Genomic DNA, 17,919 nt, shown 5'->3' on the forward strand with positions numbered 1-17,919 from the left:
CCCCAGGCCTCCAGGCCTCATGCCAGCACCTTCCATGAGATCAGTGGCAGCAAAAGATTAGAAATAAAGTGTACAATAAATGTAATGCTCTTGAATTATCCTTCCCACCCCCAGTTCTGGAAAAATTCCTTTCCATGAAATTGGTCCCTGGTGCTACAAAGGTTGGGGATATAAACAATTTAATTTTTAATCCAGTTTATTTTAAATTAGATCATGCTGTTTAAAATGTAGGTGAATAATCTTTGCTGGTTAGAAGCAAGGAACCTATATGTAAATTCAAGTGGGTAGAGGAACACTGGAGAAAAATCTAGACAAACATAAAATGAGAGACACAGAGAAGCGATAGCATTACATGACTGTGTTACAGACTTCTCAGCCAGAAGGATGCTTTTCTAGTACAGACCAGAAAAGTATCAGGGCAGCAACACATCTTAGTGTTAGGGATATTAGTCTCAAAGTGTCTATAGAAACCTTCATTTCTCTGAAAGTAAAACACTGACACTTTCTTGACCAGCCTTACTGATAATTTCATTTCCCAGAAGGCAGAGTAAGTAGTAAGGGGAACTCTACTCTGGACCCAATTCTGACAGAAACCAGCAGGTAAAATGGAAAAGATTGGGACCTTGGGAAAAAGCAGCCATGCGCTCTTGGAGTTTGATGTAAGCAGTGTTCTACGTATACAAACACAAATGATTCTAATGAGCAAGAAAATGGGGAGGAAACTAGAGAAACCAGTGTGCTGCATAGGGATCTACTGTCAGGCTCTTGAATATCAAACAGCATGTTCAAAAGGTGGTGAAAGGGGACATGAAATCCAGCACAGATATTGGGAGGTAGCATAGACCCATAAAAATAACATCAGCAAGACTAAAGCACGAAATAAGCTGGGGCTTGTGAAAAAGGCTAAAGAGAACCAAAAATGATCTCCTTAGCATGAAATGAGGTATAAAATTCATACAGGAGCAGGCCTATTTTCTAAAGTTGAAAAAGTAAAAATCATTCATGAACTAGAGAAAGCAAAATGTCTTTACTCCTTTATGTTTCTTCCCTGCTGGTTCATTCATATCTCTGCTTGTATGTCACCTCTTTAGAGAGGACCCAGACCACACTTCCTAAAATAATTCTCTCTGACATTTTCTAACCCTTAAATTTTTCATTCCTCTAATCACTGGCTGCCATTATTTTACATATTTCAGCTGCTTCTTTCTCCTGTATTAGGATGTAAGCTCTATGAGTGCAAGGACTTTGATTTGTTCAGTACAGTATATCCAGGCCTTGTATGAACCAAGCCCTATTCAATAAATATTTTTTGAATGAATAAAATCAGACCACTAGACACTGGCTAAAACTGGAAAAACAGAATAAGTAAAGGGATTATAACACAGGCAACATTTATTGAGTGCTTAATAGGTATCATGCACTCAATATTTATATACATTCACTCATTTAATCATCATAGCAACTCTATAAAGCATGCATTATATCAGGTTGAATAATCTGTCCAAGACCATACAACTAGAGAAGTTTTGAGCTAGGATTTGAGGCAAAATATCAATAGTTAAGACTACAGTTTAAGTACCTCACCTGTATGCTCTACTGGGAAACCTTGACTAGTCTAGCTGATCATATGCCTCTTGGCCTCCATGAAGTATTACTAGAGACTTCTAAATGAGATGGAGTATTTAGTTAATTACCTTTGAAAAAATACAGTAGAGGGGATAAGAAGAATACTTTATGTTAAAAAATGGCAGAGTCTGCCAACTTCAGATCCATGCAGCTGATGTTGCATGGGGGAGAATTGCCTAGATCATACTTAGACAATTTTGTGAGCATTTTAAAAATGTGGTTATTAGGAAAAAGTGTAAATTCAGCAAGAATAAGCTATTCAGCCCAATTTTATATGTTCTGTTCTATAAAGTTAATAGACTAGCATATCAATGTATTAGATATCTGGTAATATTATGTGTTTTCATATCTGGCTGCATGATTGCACCCAATGCAATTTTAATGAATCTATGTCACTCTAGAGGAGGGTTTGTCCAGAGATATACCACTGGCCTTTGTCTCTGGCCTTGTCTGATGAAAACATATTTATCAATGACTGAGGTAAAACTCTTAAGACATTTCTATCAAAAATCAGTTTCATGAGATAAGGAAGGTGAATAAATACACTGGATTAGAAGATTAAGGAAGTTCTTAACAACTAGAAGATGAACAAAATCAAACAATATACAACTTGGTTGGAATAATTGTGAAGTCCTGCCTTGGGACCAAAACACCAACCACCTAAATTTGATCTGAGGGATATGTGATTTAGTACTCAGGGGAAAATAGAGGAACTTTTTTGGCAGTGAACCAATGGTATAATATGATTACAAGAAGGACGAGGAGGAGGGAGAGGAAAAGGAGGAAAGGAAGAAGAATAAAGAGAGAAGAAAAAGATGAAAAAGAATGAATTTGGCTACATTAATTTATGATCTGCATAGTATAATGGAGGACATAATCTGACTAATTTCAAGCTGTTCAGATTACCATGCTCAATTCTGAAAGCAAGATTTTAAGGAAGATGTGAATAAAAAGATGGGAAGACTTCTAGCAGTCTGTGTGGTGAAGGGTCTTCCCTGATAGCTCAGTTGGTAAAGAATCCGTCTGCAAAGCAGGAGACCCAGGTTCAATTGCTGGGTCAGGAAGATCTCCTGTAGAAGGGATAGGCTACCCACTCCAATATTCTGGCCTGAAGAATTCCACGGACTGCATAGTCCATTGGGTCACCAAGAGTCCGACACAACTGAGCAACTTTCACTTGCATAGGAAAAAGTTTGGAAGAACTGAGGAACTTATATTGAAAGTTGTTATACTTGATAGCTACATCAGAATACTGTAAAGAAAATAATAATAATCTGAATCATTATGCATCATTTTTTATTCACTAGACACGGAGCTAATCATTTTATATTAATTAATGCTGCCTACAACCCAAATAATGGGTTCTGGTTATAGATTAGAAAACAGAAACTGAGAGGGATTGAGTAACATATCCAAGGCCATCAATGCTAGTGAATGATAATGCTTCAATTTGCACCCAAGTCTATATCCAGTATTGCCCACTTATCCTCTATAACAGGTTCCTTCCAATATATGGAAACTAAAATAAATTATGTGTGTATATGTTCACATATGATAAAATTATGTGAAATAACAGAATCAAAACTATTTACAGTATAGAAAAACTAGAAATAGATATATCAAAATTTTAAATGTGATTGTTTTCAGAACTGGAAAGATAGCTAATTTCTCCTTTCAGTTTTCCAGATCTTCTTTACTAAACCTATCCTAATTTTATAAAAATATCACCTATATTTTTTAATTAAAAAAGTATTGAAAGAAGGTTTAGCTTTATTCTGAATGGCCCAAAGAGATGAAATTAAGAAGCTGCAGGATATCATGAGGCCTATTTCAAAATAAAAACAGAACCTCTTTTAGTCAGAATTTTTCAAAGATGTAGCTTGATAGACAAAATACTGATTTTCCTTTCTGTGCAGATGCTAACCCAAGTCTGAAAGGACTGAAATGTTATTGTTCTGTGTGGTTAAGATTATAATCTGAAGGACCCATGATGCTTCATGGATAGTTACATAGTTACTATATAGTTACTATATGGATAGTTACTATATGGATAGACACATAGTTCAGTTCTGTCCAACTCCTTGCGACCCTATGGACTGCAGCACCGCAGGCTTTCCTGTCCATCACCAATTCCCAGAGCCTACTCAAATTCATGTCCATTGCGTCGGTGATGCCATCCAGGTATCTCATTCTCTATAGTCCCCTTCTCCTCCTGTCCTCATCTTTCCCAGCATCACGGTCTTTTCCAATGAGTCAGTTCTTTGAATCAGGTGGCCAAAGTATTGGAGTTTCAACTTCAGCATCAGTCCTTTCAATGAATACTCAGGACTAATTTTTAGGACTAACTTTAGGATGGACTGCTTGGATCTCCTTGCAGTCCAAGAGATTCTCAAGAGTCTTCTCCAGCACCACAGTTCAAAAGCATCAGTTCTTTGGCACTCAGCTTTCTTTACAGTGCAACTCTCACATCCATATATGACTACTGGAAAAACCATAGTTTTGACTATATGGACCTTTGTTGGTAAAGTAATGTCTCTGCTTTTTAATATGTTGTCTAGGTTGGCCATAGCTTTTCTTCCAAGGAGCAAGCGTCTTTTAATTTCATGGCAGCAGTCATCACCATTTGCAGTGACTTTGGAGCCCCCCAAAATAAAGTCTCTCACTGTTTCCTTTGTTTTCCCATCTATTTTCCATGAGGTGATGGGACCAGATGCCATGATCTTAGTTTTCTGAATGTTGTTTTAAGCCAACTTTTCACTCCTTTTTCACTTTCATCAAGATCCTCCTTAGTTCTTCTTTGCTTTATGCAATAAGGGTGGTGTCATCTGTGTATCTGAGGTTATTGATATTTCTCCCAGCAATCTTGATTCCAGCTTGTGCTTTATCCAGCTCAGCATTGCACATGATGTACTCTGAACATAAGTTAAATAAGCAGGGTGACAATATACAGCCTTGATATACTCCTTTCCCGATTTGGAGCCAGTCTGTTGTTCCATGTCCAGTTTTAACTGTTGCTTCTTGACCTGCATATAGATTTCTCAGGAGACAGGTCAGGTGGTCTGGTATTACCATCTCTTGAAGAATTTTCCAGTTTTTTGTGATTCACACAGTCAAAGGCTTTGGTGTAGTCAATAAAGCAGAAGTAGATGTTTTTCTGGAACTCTCTGGCTTTTTCGATGATCCAGTGGATTTTAGCAATGTGATCTCTGGTTCCTCTGCCTTTTCTAAAGCCAGCTTGAACATCTGGAATTTCACGGTTCATGTACTGCTGAAGCCTGGCTTGGAGAATTTTGAGCGTTATTTCGCTAGTTTGTAAGATGAATGCAAATGTGCTGTGGTTTGAACATTCTTTGACATTACCTTTCTAAGGGACTGGAGTGAAAACTGACCTTTTCCAGTCCTGTGGCCTCTGCTGAGTTTTCCAGATTTGCTGGCTCTTTGAGTGCAGCACCTTTACATCATCTTTTAGGATTTGAAATAGCTCAACTTGAATTCCATCACCTCCACGTGCTTTGCTTTGTTCGTAGTGATGCTTCCTAAGGCCCACTTGTCTTCTCATTCTAGGCCATCTGGCTCTAGTCCAGCGATCACACCATCGTGGTTATCTGAGTCATGAAGGTCTTTTTTTGTATAGTTCTTCTGTGTATACTTGTCACCTCTTCTTAATATCTTCTGCTTCTGTTAGGTCCATACCATTTCTGTCCTTTATTGTGCTCTTCTTTGCATGAATTGTTCCTTTGGCATCTCTGATTTTCTTGAAGAGATCTCTTGTCTTTCCCATTCTATTGTTTTCCTCTATTTCTTTGCATTGATCACTGAGGAAGGCTTTCTTATCTTTCCTAGCTATTCTTTGGAACTCTGCATTCAAATGGGTGTATCTTTCCTTTTCTCCTTTGCCTTTAGCTTCTCTTCTTTTCTCAGCTATTTGTAAGGCCTCCTCAGAAAACCATTTTGCCTTTTTTGGGGGGGTGAGGGGGATGGTCTTGATCCCTTTTTGCTGTACAATGTCACGAACCTCCATCCATAGTTTTTCAGGCACTCTATCAGATCTAGCCCCTTGAACCTATTTCTCACTTCCACTGTATAATTGTAAGGGATTTGATTTAGGTCATACCTGTTGGTCTAGTTGTTTTCCCTGCTTTCTTCAATTTAAGTCTGAATTTGGTAATAAGGAGTTCATGATCTGAGCCACAGTCAGCTCCTAGTCTTATTCTTGCTGACTGTATAGAGCTTCTCCATCTTTGGCTGCAAAGAATATAATCAATCTGATTTCGGTACTGACCATCTGGTGATGTTCATGTGTAGAATTAGACACATAAACCAGGAAAAAATAAGTCAAGGACTAGGTAGTTGGTTAATGTATCACTTCATACTGGCATCTTTAATTCTGCTTAAAAGGTCTAATTTTATAAGTACCTTTAATAAAATAGTGAATGCATGAATTATACATTTAGAACAGGAAAAGTAGACCATGGATAATATTATTTTTTGTACCAGCCTTTTTGCAAAGTATGCACAAGTTGCAAAGACTCTACTGAAAGAGGTAAATATCATTTGTTTGTTCACGTTCCAAGGTACTCCTGGCTGTTGACATCTGAACATAAAATAAGTGGTCCCTCTAGAAAGTTTGGTTTGGGCATGATCTCTTCTCATACACTTTACCTCACTGACTCCATTCCAGGCTCCTGTAAGTATCCCTCTTTTTTTTTTTTTTTTTTTTCTTTTAAACCAGAACTTCTATTAACTGAAAACTTCACAAAGTCAGGAATCATGTCTGTTTTAATCTACTTATATGATGGTTGATATAATAGACACAAAACAAATATCAGTAGAATTACTCAGTTTGGCTGATATATTCAGCAAGTTTTTCTTTTTTTGTCCAAGAATGGTTAGAAAGAGTGCCTTTGATTTTAAGTATAGACTAATAGCAGAATTTGTCTCTAAGTATTGCCATCATTTGTTATCTTTTTCTAGATTCATGTTTTTTGTCTGTGAGTAGATACAAAGAGCCACTGCTTTAGGTCTTGAAGCTGTTCTTTTTATTTAAGTAAGAAAAACAGTAAATTTTTCTATTCAGAGTACAAAGTTGTCAAGTTTTTCCATATGATATGTGCTATGAGCTAAGTCACTTCAGATTTTGTGTGATCCAATGGACTGTAACCTGCCAGGCTCCTCTTCATGGAATTCTCCAGACAAGAATACTGGAGTAGGTTACCTTTTCCTTCTCTAGAGGATCTTCCCCACCCAGGGATCAAACCGGCATCTCTTAGGTTTCCTTCATCGACTAGTTCTTTACCACTAGCACACCACTTGCAGAGCCCTCCGTGTGATAGGTGTATAAATTAAGCTTACAATATGGAGGACTGGGGCTTCCCGGGTGGCGCTAGTGGTAAAAGAACAATGCCAATGTAAGAGACGCAGGTTCCATCCCTGACTCAGGAAAATCCCCAGGAGGCAGACAGGGCAACCCACTTCAGTATTGTTGCCTGGAGAATCTCCTGGACAGAGAAAGCTGGTGGGCTACAGTCCCTGGGGTTGCAGAGTCAGACATGATGGAAGCAACGGAGCACAGATGGAGGACTAGAAAAGATTTGAAACGTTATTTCCTCCTTTTCCAGGGTGAACTCTAAACCCAGTTTTCCTCTGTGTTTTTACCACACAATTTGTTCAACATGAACAGAGCCAGGCACAAAATAACTACAAGAGAAGTCAGTGTTTCTGCCAGTTCTTTTCATATAGTTTGGAGGCAGTATTGAAGGGAACATCCTAGCGTTAAGACCTACTTAATAAGTTTCACAGTGAACAGATTGGATAGGCTGCATTTATTTTTATTGTTATTCATATTAAAGTATTTTTCTCACTTTTTTGTAGCTTCTCAGGCTATGGACATGACATACGATAGATATAGGCCTTCAACAAGAAAATTCTTGAAATGCATTGTCAGTGTAAAATAATAACCATTTTACTTTAAAAAAGTGCAAGTAGATTTATTATTCAAAAAACATCTTGATAATGGAAGGCACGGTGAGAAATATAGGAAAAAGGTCAAGGTAGAAAGTTTTGAGAAAGCTGTTATATGACTGTTAGTAAAAAGGGTGAATAAAAGTAATAATTGCTGATTAGTTAGATGATCAACTTAGGAATACATTAAAAATACCAATTTCTAGCCCACAAGCCTTTAGATTCTGTTTCAACAGATACAGTCTGACTATATAGTCCCAGACTATTAAAAAAAGGCCACCCAAGTCCTGGTACACAGCCGGGTTTAGGAACCATAGATTATATACAGTGGATAAGAAACGAGTACAGAGCAGACTTCATTCTCAACAATTTCACAATGTAGTGGCTTTGCTAACATGACTATGAATGTTTGAAATAAAAGATGAAGATGAGGAACTGATAGTTATTTGAATATTTCAAATAAGAAAAACACAGTCTAAATTAAGGTGGTAATAATGAAAACAAAGAGTAGAGCAGGCACTTGAAAGAAATTTTATGGGTAGATTTGAGAGACAGGGTTATTTCTCCTGAGAGCTCTCCTGGGTTTGTAGATGGCCATTCTCTCTGTGTCTTCATGGCATCCTCCTCTGTGTGTCTGCAACTTAATCTCTTATTGGTTTAGGGCTCACCCCCAATGATCTCATTTAACGTTAATAACTTCTTTAAAGACTAAATGCAAATATATTCACGTTTTGAATTCCGGGGAGTTTGAACTTCAACACATGAATTCTGGGGGGACACATTGCAGCCCTTAACAACTGAAAATAAAACGCACCAGTCAGGTCTTTAACATAGCATAAAATGCTCAGTAACTGTTACACTCATCCCTTACATTTCAGTCCTTTCCTCTTCCATTCAGGCCATGTAAAATCTCAGGTAGAAAGTAACTGGAAAGTAATATTACAACCAGAAATGACTTCTTGATGAAGCCCTCTAGATTCCAGAAGTTTGTCTATATAGTAGTGGTCCCTAAACCTTGTCATAAGAAATAATCTTAGGTTATCTTTACTTTGACCTGTGTTGGAATAAATCAGAGGGGAGAGGTATGTTCTGATCCAGGTAGCGCTTCAAAAAAACTCACTCAGGAACTCTTCCCAATTCCCTTCACTTATGGTGAAAAAGGTATTAAAAGTATTATTCAATCATTGCCTCCTATGACTACCAGCATGCAGGAAAACCATCTCAGAATTTAATTTTCTTTATATAAGGGTATTAGGACTGTTTTGGTTGCAAGTTACAGAAACAACTCAAGCTTCAGCAAAGGTAATTTACTGGTTCATAGATCCCTAGAAAGTTTAATAACAGAATTAAGGTGCAGAATCAGTCTTCCCTGGGATTCATCAAGTGATATATTCTCTCTTTGCCTAGGAGTCTGTTCTGTGATTCCAGTTCATAAAATTACAAGGACAGCCAATGACTGGCTCAGCTTTGGCCAAGTGCCCAGTGTGAGACCAATCAGCAGTGCAAGGCTAAGTGAGAAAACAAATCCTTTTTAAAATTTTTCAAAACACAAATGTAAAGATATTTGAAAGTTGTTGAAAAATAAACACTATATTTGGGAGTTCTTTGGTGGGCCAGTACTTGGGAACCAATGCTTTCACTGCGAAAGGCCCAGGTTCAATCCCTTATCAGGGAGCTAGGATTCTACTAGCCTCATGGTGTTGTGGATATATGCTGCACAAATAAAAGTGTATAATATATCTATCAGTTTGAGTATTTAGCTAAACGAAATCTATTTAAAAAACCAAAGACTGAAAAAATTTCTATATTGTAGCCAGCAATATATTATTTTAACCTACTACAGTATTTACAATGATACTTGTTCATTTAACTAAAATATTCTTATTTCTACTCTTATTTACTTATTTATTTGTTCACTGCAGTTCTTATAGTTTGAAACATGAGTGTCAAGACCAAATTCCATCTCAGTATAACTAGGTTAGCTTAACAAGTTAAACTTAATGATATTATTAATTTCTAACATTATAGGAGGGTGTACATGTTATTTTGAGGAGATTAAATTCTAAAAAATTTGATTTTTGGAGGTAGTTTTATGGGCAACAGGAATGGGAATAAAAGAGAACAGGACAAGAAAGAATGAAAATGGCAATTTCAATACTTGAAGTCTTTGTGGGTCTGATTCTGCTTTTTATCTTTTTTTTTTTGTAACCTGACTCCTGTTTATTTATCTTTCACTGCTTTTGATTTTGGCTTTGTTTTTTTTTTGTTGTTGTTGTGTTTTTTGTTTTACAGTGTCTTTGTGATTTCTAATTGTGGGTTTGTACTTAAGGAATTCTTTTTCTGTAAAAATTCTCAGCAGCATGGAGTAAAATTAGGCTCTCCAGAGCTGATTTTCTTTTGATTCTGATGGGCACAAAAGGCATAACTAGGGACAAGTTTAAACTTGATTTCTTATCTTTGAGTCTTTAGACCATTGAGCTTATAAAATTCTTACTGGAAACAGTAATGTTGGTTTCTGATTATAAATTTTCAAAGGAGAATTCTTTTTTTTTTTTTTTAATGCATTTAAGACTTGCAGTTTTCCTTGCAGCCCTCCATGGGATGGTTTTATTTGTAGATAGGTTACTGAGGAGGACATATCTATCTTGCATTCCAGCACTGAATGCTGGGCTTCGTCACTTTTCCCTTGTGCCAGCAAGGACATGACAAATGAAATTCATGTTCACCTCACTCAGCAAACAACCTTAGGGTGAGAGATATTTCAGGTCTCAGCAACCCTTTGTAATAAAACTCATATTTTCCTCTAAATTAATTTCAGAAATAACACTTGATAAAATGAAACATCCTCAAAGATTTTTTAAAAAGGAAATTAAGAATAAAATTTCTTAACTTGATAAAGGATAACTATAAAAAACCTACAGTTTAATGTTGAAATGTTCAGAGTAATCAAGGAATTGAAAATGGTAGTGATGGTTTAGTCACTAAGTTGTGTCAACTCTTGTGACCCCATGGACTGTACCCTGCCAGACTCCTCTGTTCATGGGATTCTCCAGGCAAGAATACTGGAGTGGATTGCCATTTCCTTCTCCAGGAATTGAAAGTGTGAGAATTTTTTATTTTCCTTCACAAAAATCTTTAAAAGTTTTTAAGTATCTGACTATATTAAGTGTTAAAAGGCAGATCTTTTGGAACATTGATCTTTATACTCTTGGTAGGAATATAAAATTGATACTTGAACAACAGTTAGCAATTATCTAATAAATATGAAATTTTCCATACTCTGTGACTCAGCAATTTCATTTTCAAGAATATATTCTAGAGCAAAGTTTCTCAATCTTGTACTACTGGCATTTTAGTTCAGATAATTCTTAGTTGTGGGGCCTGTCTTGCACCTTAAAGGATATTTAGAGCATCCTTGGTCTCTACCTACTAAAAAACAGTAGTATACCCTAAGCTGTTCAGTCACTAAGTTGTCCGACTCTTTGTGACCCTGTGGACTGCAGCACGCCTGGCTCCTCTGTCCTCCACTATCTCCCAGAGCTTGCTCAAACTCATGTCCATTGAGTCGATGATGCCATCCAACCATCTCACCTCTGTTTCTCCCTTCTCCTCCTGCCCTCAATCTTTCCCAGTATCAGGGTCTTTTCCAATGAGTTGGCTCTTCTCATCAGGTGGCCCAAGTATGGGAGCTTCAGCTTCAGCATCAGTCTTTCCAATGAATATTCAGGGTTGATTTCCCTTAGGATTGACTGGTTTGAACTCCTTGCTGTCCAAGGGACTCTTAAGAGTCTTTTCCAGAACCACAGCTCAAAAGCATCAATTCTTCCATGCTCAGCCTTCTTTATGGTCCAACTCTCACATCCATACAGGACTACTGGAAAAACCACAGCTTTGACCATATGGAACTTGGTCGGCAAAGTGCTGTCTCTGCTTTTTAGTGCGCTGCCTAGGTTTGTCACAGTTTTTCTTTCTAGGAGCAAGTGTCTTTTAATTTCATGGCTCCAGTAACTGTTCACAGTAATTTTGGAGCCCAAGAAAATAAAATCTGTCACTACTTCCACTATTTCCCTTTCTAATTGCCATGAAACGATGGGACCAGATGCCATGATCTTAGTTTGAATGTTGAGTTTCAAGCCAGCTTGTTCACTTTCCTCTTTCACCCGCAACAAGAGGCTCTTTATTTCCTCTTCTTCACTTTCCGCCATTAGAGTGGTATCATCTCCATATCTGAGGTTGTTGATATTTCTCTTAACAATCTGGATTCCAGCTTATGATTCATAGAGCTCAGCATTTCACATGATGTACTCTGCATATAATTTCAATAAGCAGGGTGAAAATGTACAGCCTTGTCATATTCCTTTCCCAATTTGGAACCAGTCAGTTGTTCCATGTCTAGTTCTAACTATTGCTTCTTGATCTGCATACAGGTTTCTCAGGAGATAGGTAAGATGATCTGGTACTCCTATCTCATTAAGAATTTCCCACAGTTTTTTATGATCCACACCATCAAAGGCTTTCATGTATTCAATGAAGCAGAAGTAGATCCTTTTTGGAATTCCTTTTCTTTCTTCATGATCCAATAAATGTTGGCAATTAGACCTCTGGTTCCTCTGCCTCTTCGAAACCCAGTTTGTACATCTGGAACTTCTTGGTTCATGTACTGCTGAAAACTATCTTGAAGATTTTGAGCATAAACTTACTAGAATGTGAAATGAGCACAATTATATGATAGTTTGAACATTCTTTGGCATTGTCCTTCTTTGGGATTGGAATGAAAATGGACCTTTACTAATCCTGTGGCCACTGCAGGATTTTCCAAATCTCAGGCAAGAATACTGGGGTGGTTTGCCATTTCCTTCTCCAGAGGATCTTCCTGGACCAGGGATTGAACCCATGTCTCCTGCATTGGCAGGTGGATTCTTTACCACTTAGTCAGCTAGGCAGCTGATATCTCAAAGTTATGATAAGCCAGAATGTTCCACCACATTGCCAAATATTCCCTTGGGGCAAAATCACTCCAGATTGTGAACTACTTGACCTAGAGAAAATTTTGTACCTATCCATCTATGCATGCTGAAGAATGTTCATAGTGGTACTATGTATGAGAGTAAAAAGCAAAAGCAAAGAACTGAAGCAACCCCACAATTCATCAGCATTAAAAAGGACAAATAAATTATATCATAGAGTAGATACCATACAACAGTCTAAACTAATGAATTATACTTATGTGCAATAAATGGTTGAATCTCAAGACTTGCTTTTGAATGGAAAAGTCACTTTCATTTACATATTGTTGCAAACATGTAAACCAAACAATGGTATGTTTAGGGATGCAAATACATGAGACAAAATTGCAAGGAGAAACAAGGGACAGAGAAAATTTCAAACAATGTTTAACCTTGAATTGACATTAAATAATTGTAGAAAAGAAGTCAAGAGCTTGAAAAGTCACAGGGTACTCAAGTATTCATGATTACTTCTCAAGTGTTTGTTTTAGTTCTCATTATGTATTTGAAATTTTATTTTTTTAGTTACTAAATATCAAAAAATAATTTTTTAAGTGAAGCAAGTGTTTTAACCTTATAACCTGTGTAAAACAATTCAGTAATGTACCACACATGAGTTTTTATTTATTTAATAATTTTGGTTTATATATTTGATTGATATATTTACATATTTGAAAAAATTTTAGAAGTCAATTTGGAATAGTGATTAGGAAAATTTGGTGGTTAAAGCAAAATGGATTAACCATCCATCAAGAAAAACATTCTGTCTTCGAAGACAATGGTTACTAATAGATAACATATTCAACTAACAGCTTAGAAGAAGGGCTTTTTTCCCCTTAAACAGGATAATCTAGTGGTAGTAATCAGTGCACAGAGTGGACTCCCTCTGGTAAAAAGCCCATCAATTGTTTTCCCTAATTAAGATGAATATTATTCCTGTGAAATGAACCAAAAAGTTGTTTGAAACCGGAAATCCCAAAAGAGATCTATAATCTTCAGGAATAATTGCATGCAATTTTAATTGAGAGAAAACGAGAGGCCTGTTTTCATCTTTCTTCTTTCAAAATGTTAAAAGTAATCAACCTGTTGGTCAATTAACAATGCTTTAATATAAGTATCAATCTGACCTAAAAATTGCCATTAGATAATTTGGAGACTGTTGTGGAATTTAAAAAATATAAATAGCAAAATGACTACTGGCTATAGTTAAATCCAATATGGAACTTTTATCACTAATAAAATAAGGTTATGCATTTTTACTAATGTTCTTAGAAATATAGTATGTTTTATTATTGATTGAGGATTAAATGCTGTGACTATTCACAGAAATATGCACTCAATCTTTTTTCATTGAGAATGAGAGAGATCTATTTTTTTGTAATACAGATTAATTACACTGATAAATTTGCTTTATATAAATAGTTGGCATTTATCTCTAACCTATTAAAAATTTTTAATAACATTGAAGAGTTATTCTGTTTTAAAGTTCAGTTTTAACAGATATATGTCAACAAAATATATGTTCACATTTCAAGTCATTTCATATAGTAATTTAGAACTTTGGCTGTTTGTTTAAAGTTGCACACTTGGAAATACTTTGAATAAGCAGATGTATTTATTTAATAGTTTGTCGCACTGACTCTGCTCTTGATTATGGGCAAGAGGTTGATTTTGTTTATTATCTTTCTGAAATGTCATGTCAGTTGTGCTAAAGATGTTACTGCTGCCGCTAAGTCACTTCAGTCGTATCTGACTCTGTGCGACCCCATAGACGGCAGCCCACCAGGCTCCCCCATCCCTGGGATTCTCCAGGCAAGAACATTGGAGTGGGTTGCCATTTCCTTCTCCAGCGTATGAAAGTGAAAAGCGAAAGTGAAGTTGCTCAGTCGTGTCTGACTCTTAGCGACCTCATGGACTGCAGCCTACCAGGCTCTTCTGTCCATGGGATTTTCCAGGCAAGAGTATTTGAGTGGGGTGCCATTGCCTTCTCCGAAAGATGTTACAGAGTGGATTAAAAACATAAAATTATAAATTAAAATTTTTGATTTCCCCTGTATTTCAGGGATTCCCAGATGGCGCTAGTGGTAAAGAAGCTGCCTCCCAGTGCAGGAGACGATTGCCCTGGAGAAGGAAATGGCAACCCACTCCAGTATTCTTGCCTGGAGAATCCCATGGACAGAGGAGCTTAGTGGGCTATATAGTCCATGGGGTCACACGGAGTTAAACACAACTGAAGGAACTTAGCATCAGTATTTCAGATTAGCATTCTGGCAGCATAAACCTATAGAAATCTATATTTCCATATACAAATAGATATGAATTTGGCCCCCCATTCTTCAGAAGAAGCTGATGTTAGATTTTCTCTCACATACTATAATTCAAAGAAAAGTGAGAAAATTCAGGTTAAAATTTTAGATACATCTTAAAAATGGTATTATGGGAAGAATATCATCAAAATATTTAATCCCTCACAGAATATAATTGAAATCAATATAAGTGAATTTTGCAGATGAATGAAATTTACCCTTTTAATCATTAAAACCTTTTTCTTTGTAACAACTTCAAAATCTCCCAATATTATCTCATGTTCTGTATAGTAAGTTTAAGGATATACTATTTTGTTGCAAAATTCCAGGCCTGGCAAAGGATTTAGATTTTATTAAAAATCTTCCAGTATGACTGTTTGATTTAACAGATCAGGAGTTTTAAACCCAAGTTTATGGTATATCTTACTCAATATCATACAACTAATCTTTGATTCCTCAATTCTTACTGGTGGTGAATAGATTTGAAAGTTCTTCTCTGGTCCCTCCCAACTTTGATAGTGTGCTTTCCAATTTGTGAGCTAGGCAATCAGAGAACTAGTTCTGTCATAATTTTATGTAACATGAGAGCAAGTAGGATGAAGGTGAAGACCTGGGAAGTGTAATGTGAACTCTACTAGATCCTTTCTGGAGCACCTCTCCCTCCCTCAACTGTCTTCTGAAATTATTGGCCTATTTCCAGATAAGTTGTGAGAAATAACTACAATAGATATTTTAATGCTGACTTTACAATGGATAATAAAATACCTTTGAGAAGAAATCTTTAATCTTAAAAATATTTGATAGTTGCATTATTTATTATGTTTACTACTAACATATGGTTTATTAACATTATTTAAGGTTAAAAGCAACACTTTTTGCTAACATCCTTTATTTTGTTTTAATCTTGAACCTTACTTATGTGCAAGGACAATCGGTTGTAGGTGGGTAAATCACAGTGTAGATTTTATATCAAAGTTTTCTGCTAATATTAACCAGTATGATCTACTGATTTAATGTATGAGTTTATTTTAAAAGTTGTGCCTTCATGTTTTGGTCTTTTCATACCTTAACCTTTTCTTCTTCTGAAAAATGTTCATAAAACACAATATTCTTATATGCTAAAAACTAATGTGAATCTGCAGATCTTTTTATTTCAGTTTAAAAATGGCTATTTTTTTCATACATATGCCTGAATTCTAGGAGTATTTCTGTATTAAGGTAAAATTAATAAATGTAATAGCTTCAACCTTATTTTAAATATTTAATTGTTTTATTGTACACTTTTACCCAGTTAATCTTCACTTTATATTTTTACTTCCTTATGGGATTAGATGGAAGGTTTTTGTTTTTCTTTTTTAATTGTTTAAGATCATTTTGGCTATGAAATTGATGCAGAGGTGTTTCCTCAACTTTATGTATATACATTTAATTAATAATAGTATACTATTTTGAACAGTCTGCTATTCAAATAATTCTCTTATTCTGATAAGAATAATATCTATTTATTATAGGAAACTCAGAAAATAAAGAAGAGATGAAGACTACTAAGCTACCCATATTCCCACTGTCTGTGTGCCTTTGTGTCCTTTTTCTAAGCCTATAGTATGATCCCAATTCTCTCTTCCCTCAATACACAAGCACAATATATAATGTATTTATAATGTGCTCTGCTTTTTCACTTAACATAGCACTTTTTGATGACTAGTTTATTTCAAGGTGTTTTTTTCTACAGTGAGAAATTCCTTCTTTTTATAGGTAATATGCAAGAACCACTGGGGGAAGAACTTTATAGGAGACAGAAATAGCTTACTAAGAAATATCATTTTACATTGACCTTTCCCTTTTGATTAGATTGGTTTTTATTGTTATCTAAATTGTAAAGAGGTTATGATTAAGACTAAAACTAAATATTACTATTTTAAGTCATAAAAAGAGAAAGACAACAAAACTATGTATTTAAACAAAATCAGATAGTAGCTAGCTTGCCTAAGAGAAGTTATGATATATGCTCTTAGAAAACAAACATTTTTAAATTCACAGATGCTGCAAAGCCCTGGTCAAACATAAATTATAATCAGTTTTTATGTAACAGTAAAAACTCCAAAGGACTCTTGCTCACCCACTCTCAATATGTATCTTTCTTCTCATAGAATGTAAGCCACATTTATTTCTATATCTGTGTATATTTTAAAATAAATTACCCCAGAAAACAAACTATGGAATATACTATGTTCAAATGCAATCCAACAGAGAAAACAAAAACCTTATATTCCCTCTGAAGAGCCCTGTAGCATATTCAGTGAGTATTTTGGAATGCTTATAGAATTTGAATGTGGTATCCATTTATTTGAAGAGTATATGCTACCTTATAATTATCAGATAATTCAATACATTTAGCAAATGATACTCCATTTTTATTGTAGCAATTCACTTTTTCTTGTTTGTGTTCAGTGCTATCAAATATAGAAAGAGCTCTTTACTTACCATTCTGGGAAAGATGAAATTTATCATTGTGCCATAAATACCCTGAAAAGCAAAGAAAATATTATTATTTATTATACCTCCATCCACAGGGATCCTAACTGCCAAATGTAATGCAGCCGCAGCAAAATAAAATGAAGTAAATCTATTGCAGATAACACAATTCAGTGTTCTAAGAATTTTTAAACATGTATCACATGCCTTTGGACAGAATGGCATGCTCAGTTGCTCAGTTGTGTCCACCTCTTTGCGACCCCATTGACTGTAGCCCACCAGCCTCTTCTGTCCATGGAATTTTGAAGCAAGAATACAGGAGCAGGTTGCTGTTTCCTACTCCAGGGGATCTTCCTGGCCAAGGGATCGAACCTGCATCTCTTGAGAGATCGAACCTACATTTCTTGTGTCTCATGCCTTGGCAGGTGAATTCCTTACCACTGTGCCACCTGGGAAGCCCCTTTGGATCAAGCAATTGTTGTGATAACTACTTTCAAAATCAGGAATAAAACATTCTATTTTTCCCAAACAAATATTCTTGGATT

The 17,919-nt window shown here is 35.9% G+C and overlaps 1 protein-coding gene across 2 annotated transcripts in view; it reads right to left on the reverse strand.

The window, feature by feature from the left end:
• ADGRL2 (adhesion G protein-coupled receptor L2) overlaps positions 1 to 17,919 on the reverse strand; it is a 662,542-nt gene that overhangs the window by 219,690 nt on the left and 424,933 nt on the right. For both annotated transcript variants that reach the window (XM_070467841.1, XM_070467840.1), the window contains one exon: positions 17,384 to 17,425. The gene's annotated coding sequence lies outside the window, so the exon portion shown is untranslated. The remainder of the gene's footprint in view (positions 1 to 17,383; positions 17,426 to 17,919) is intronic.

This window comes from Odocoileus virginianus, chromosome 5 (assembly GCF_023699985.2).
Source record: "Odocoileus virginianus isolate 20LAN1187 ecotype Illinois chromosome 5, Ovbor_1.2, whole genome shotgun sequence".
NCBI classification, from domain to species: domain Eukaryota; kingdom Metazoa; phylum Chordata; class Mammalia; order Artiodactyla; family Cervidae; genus Odocoileus; species Odocoileus virginianus.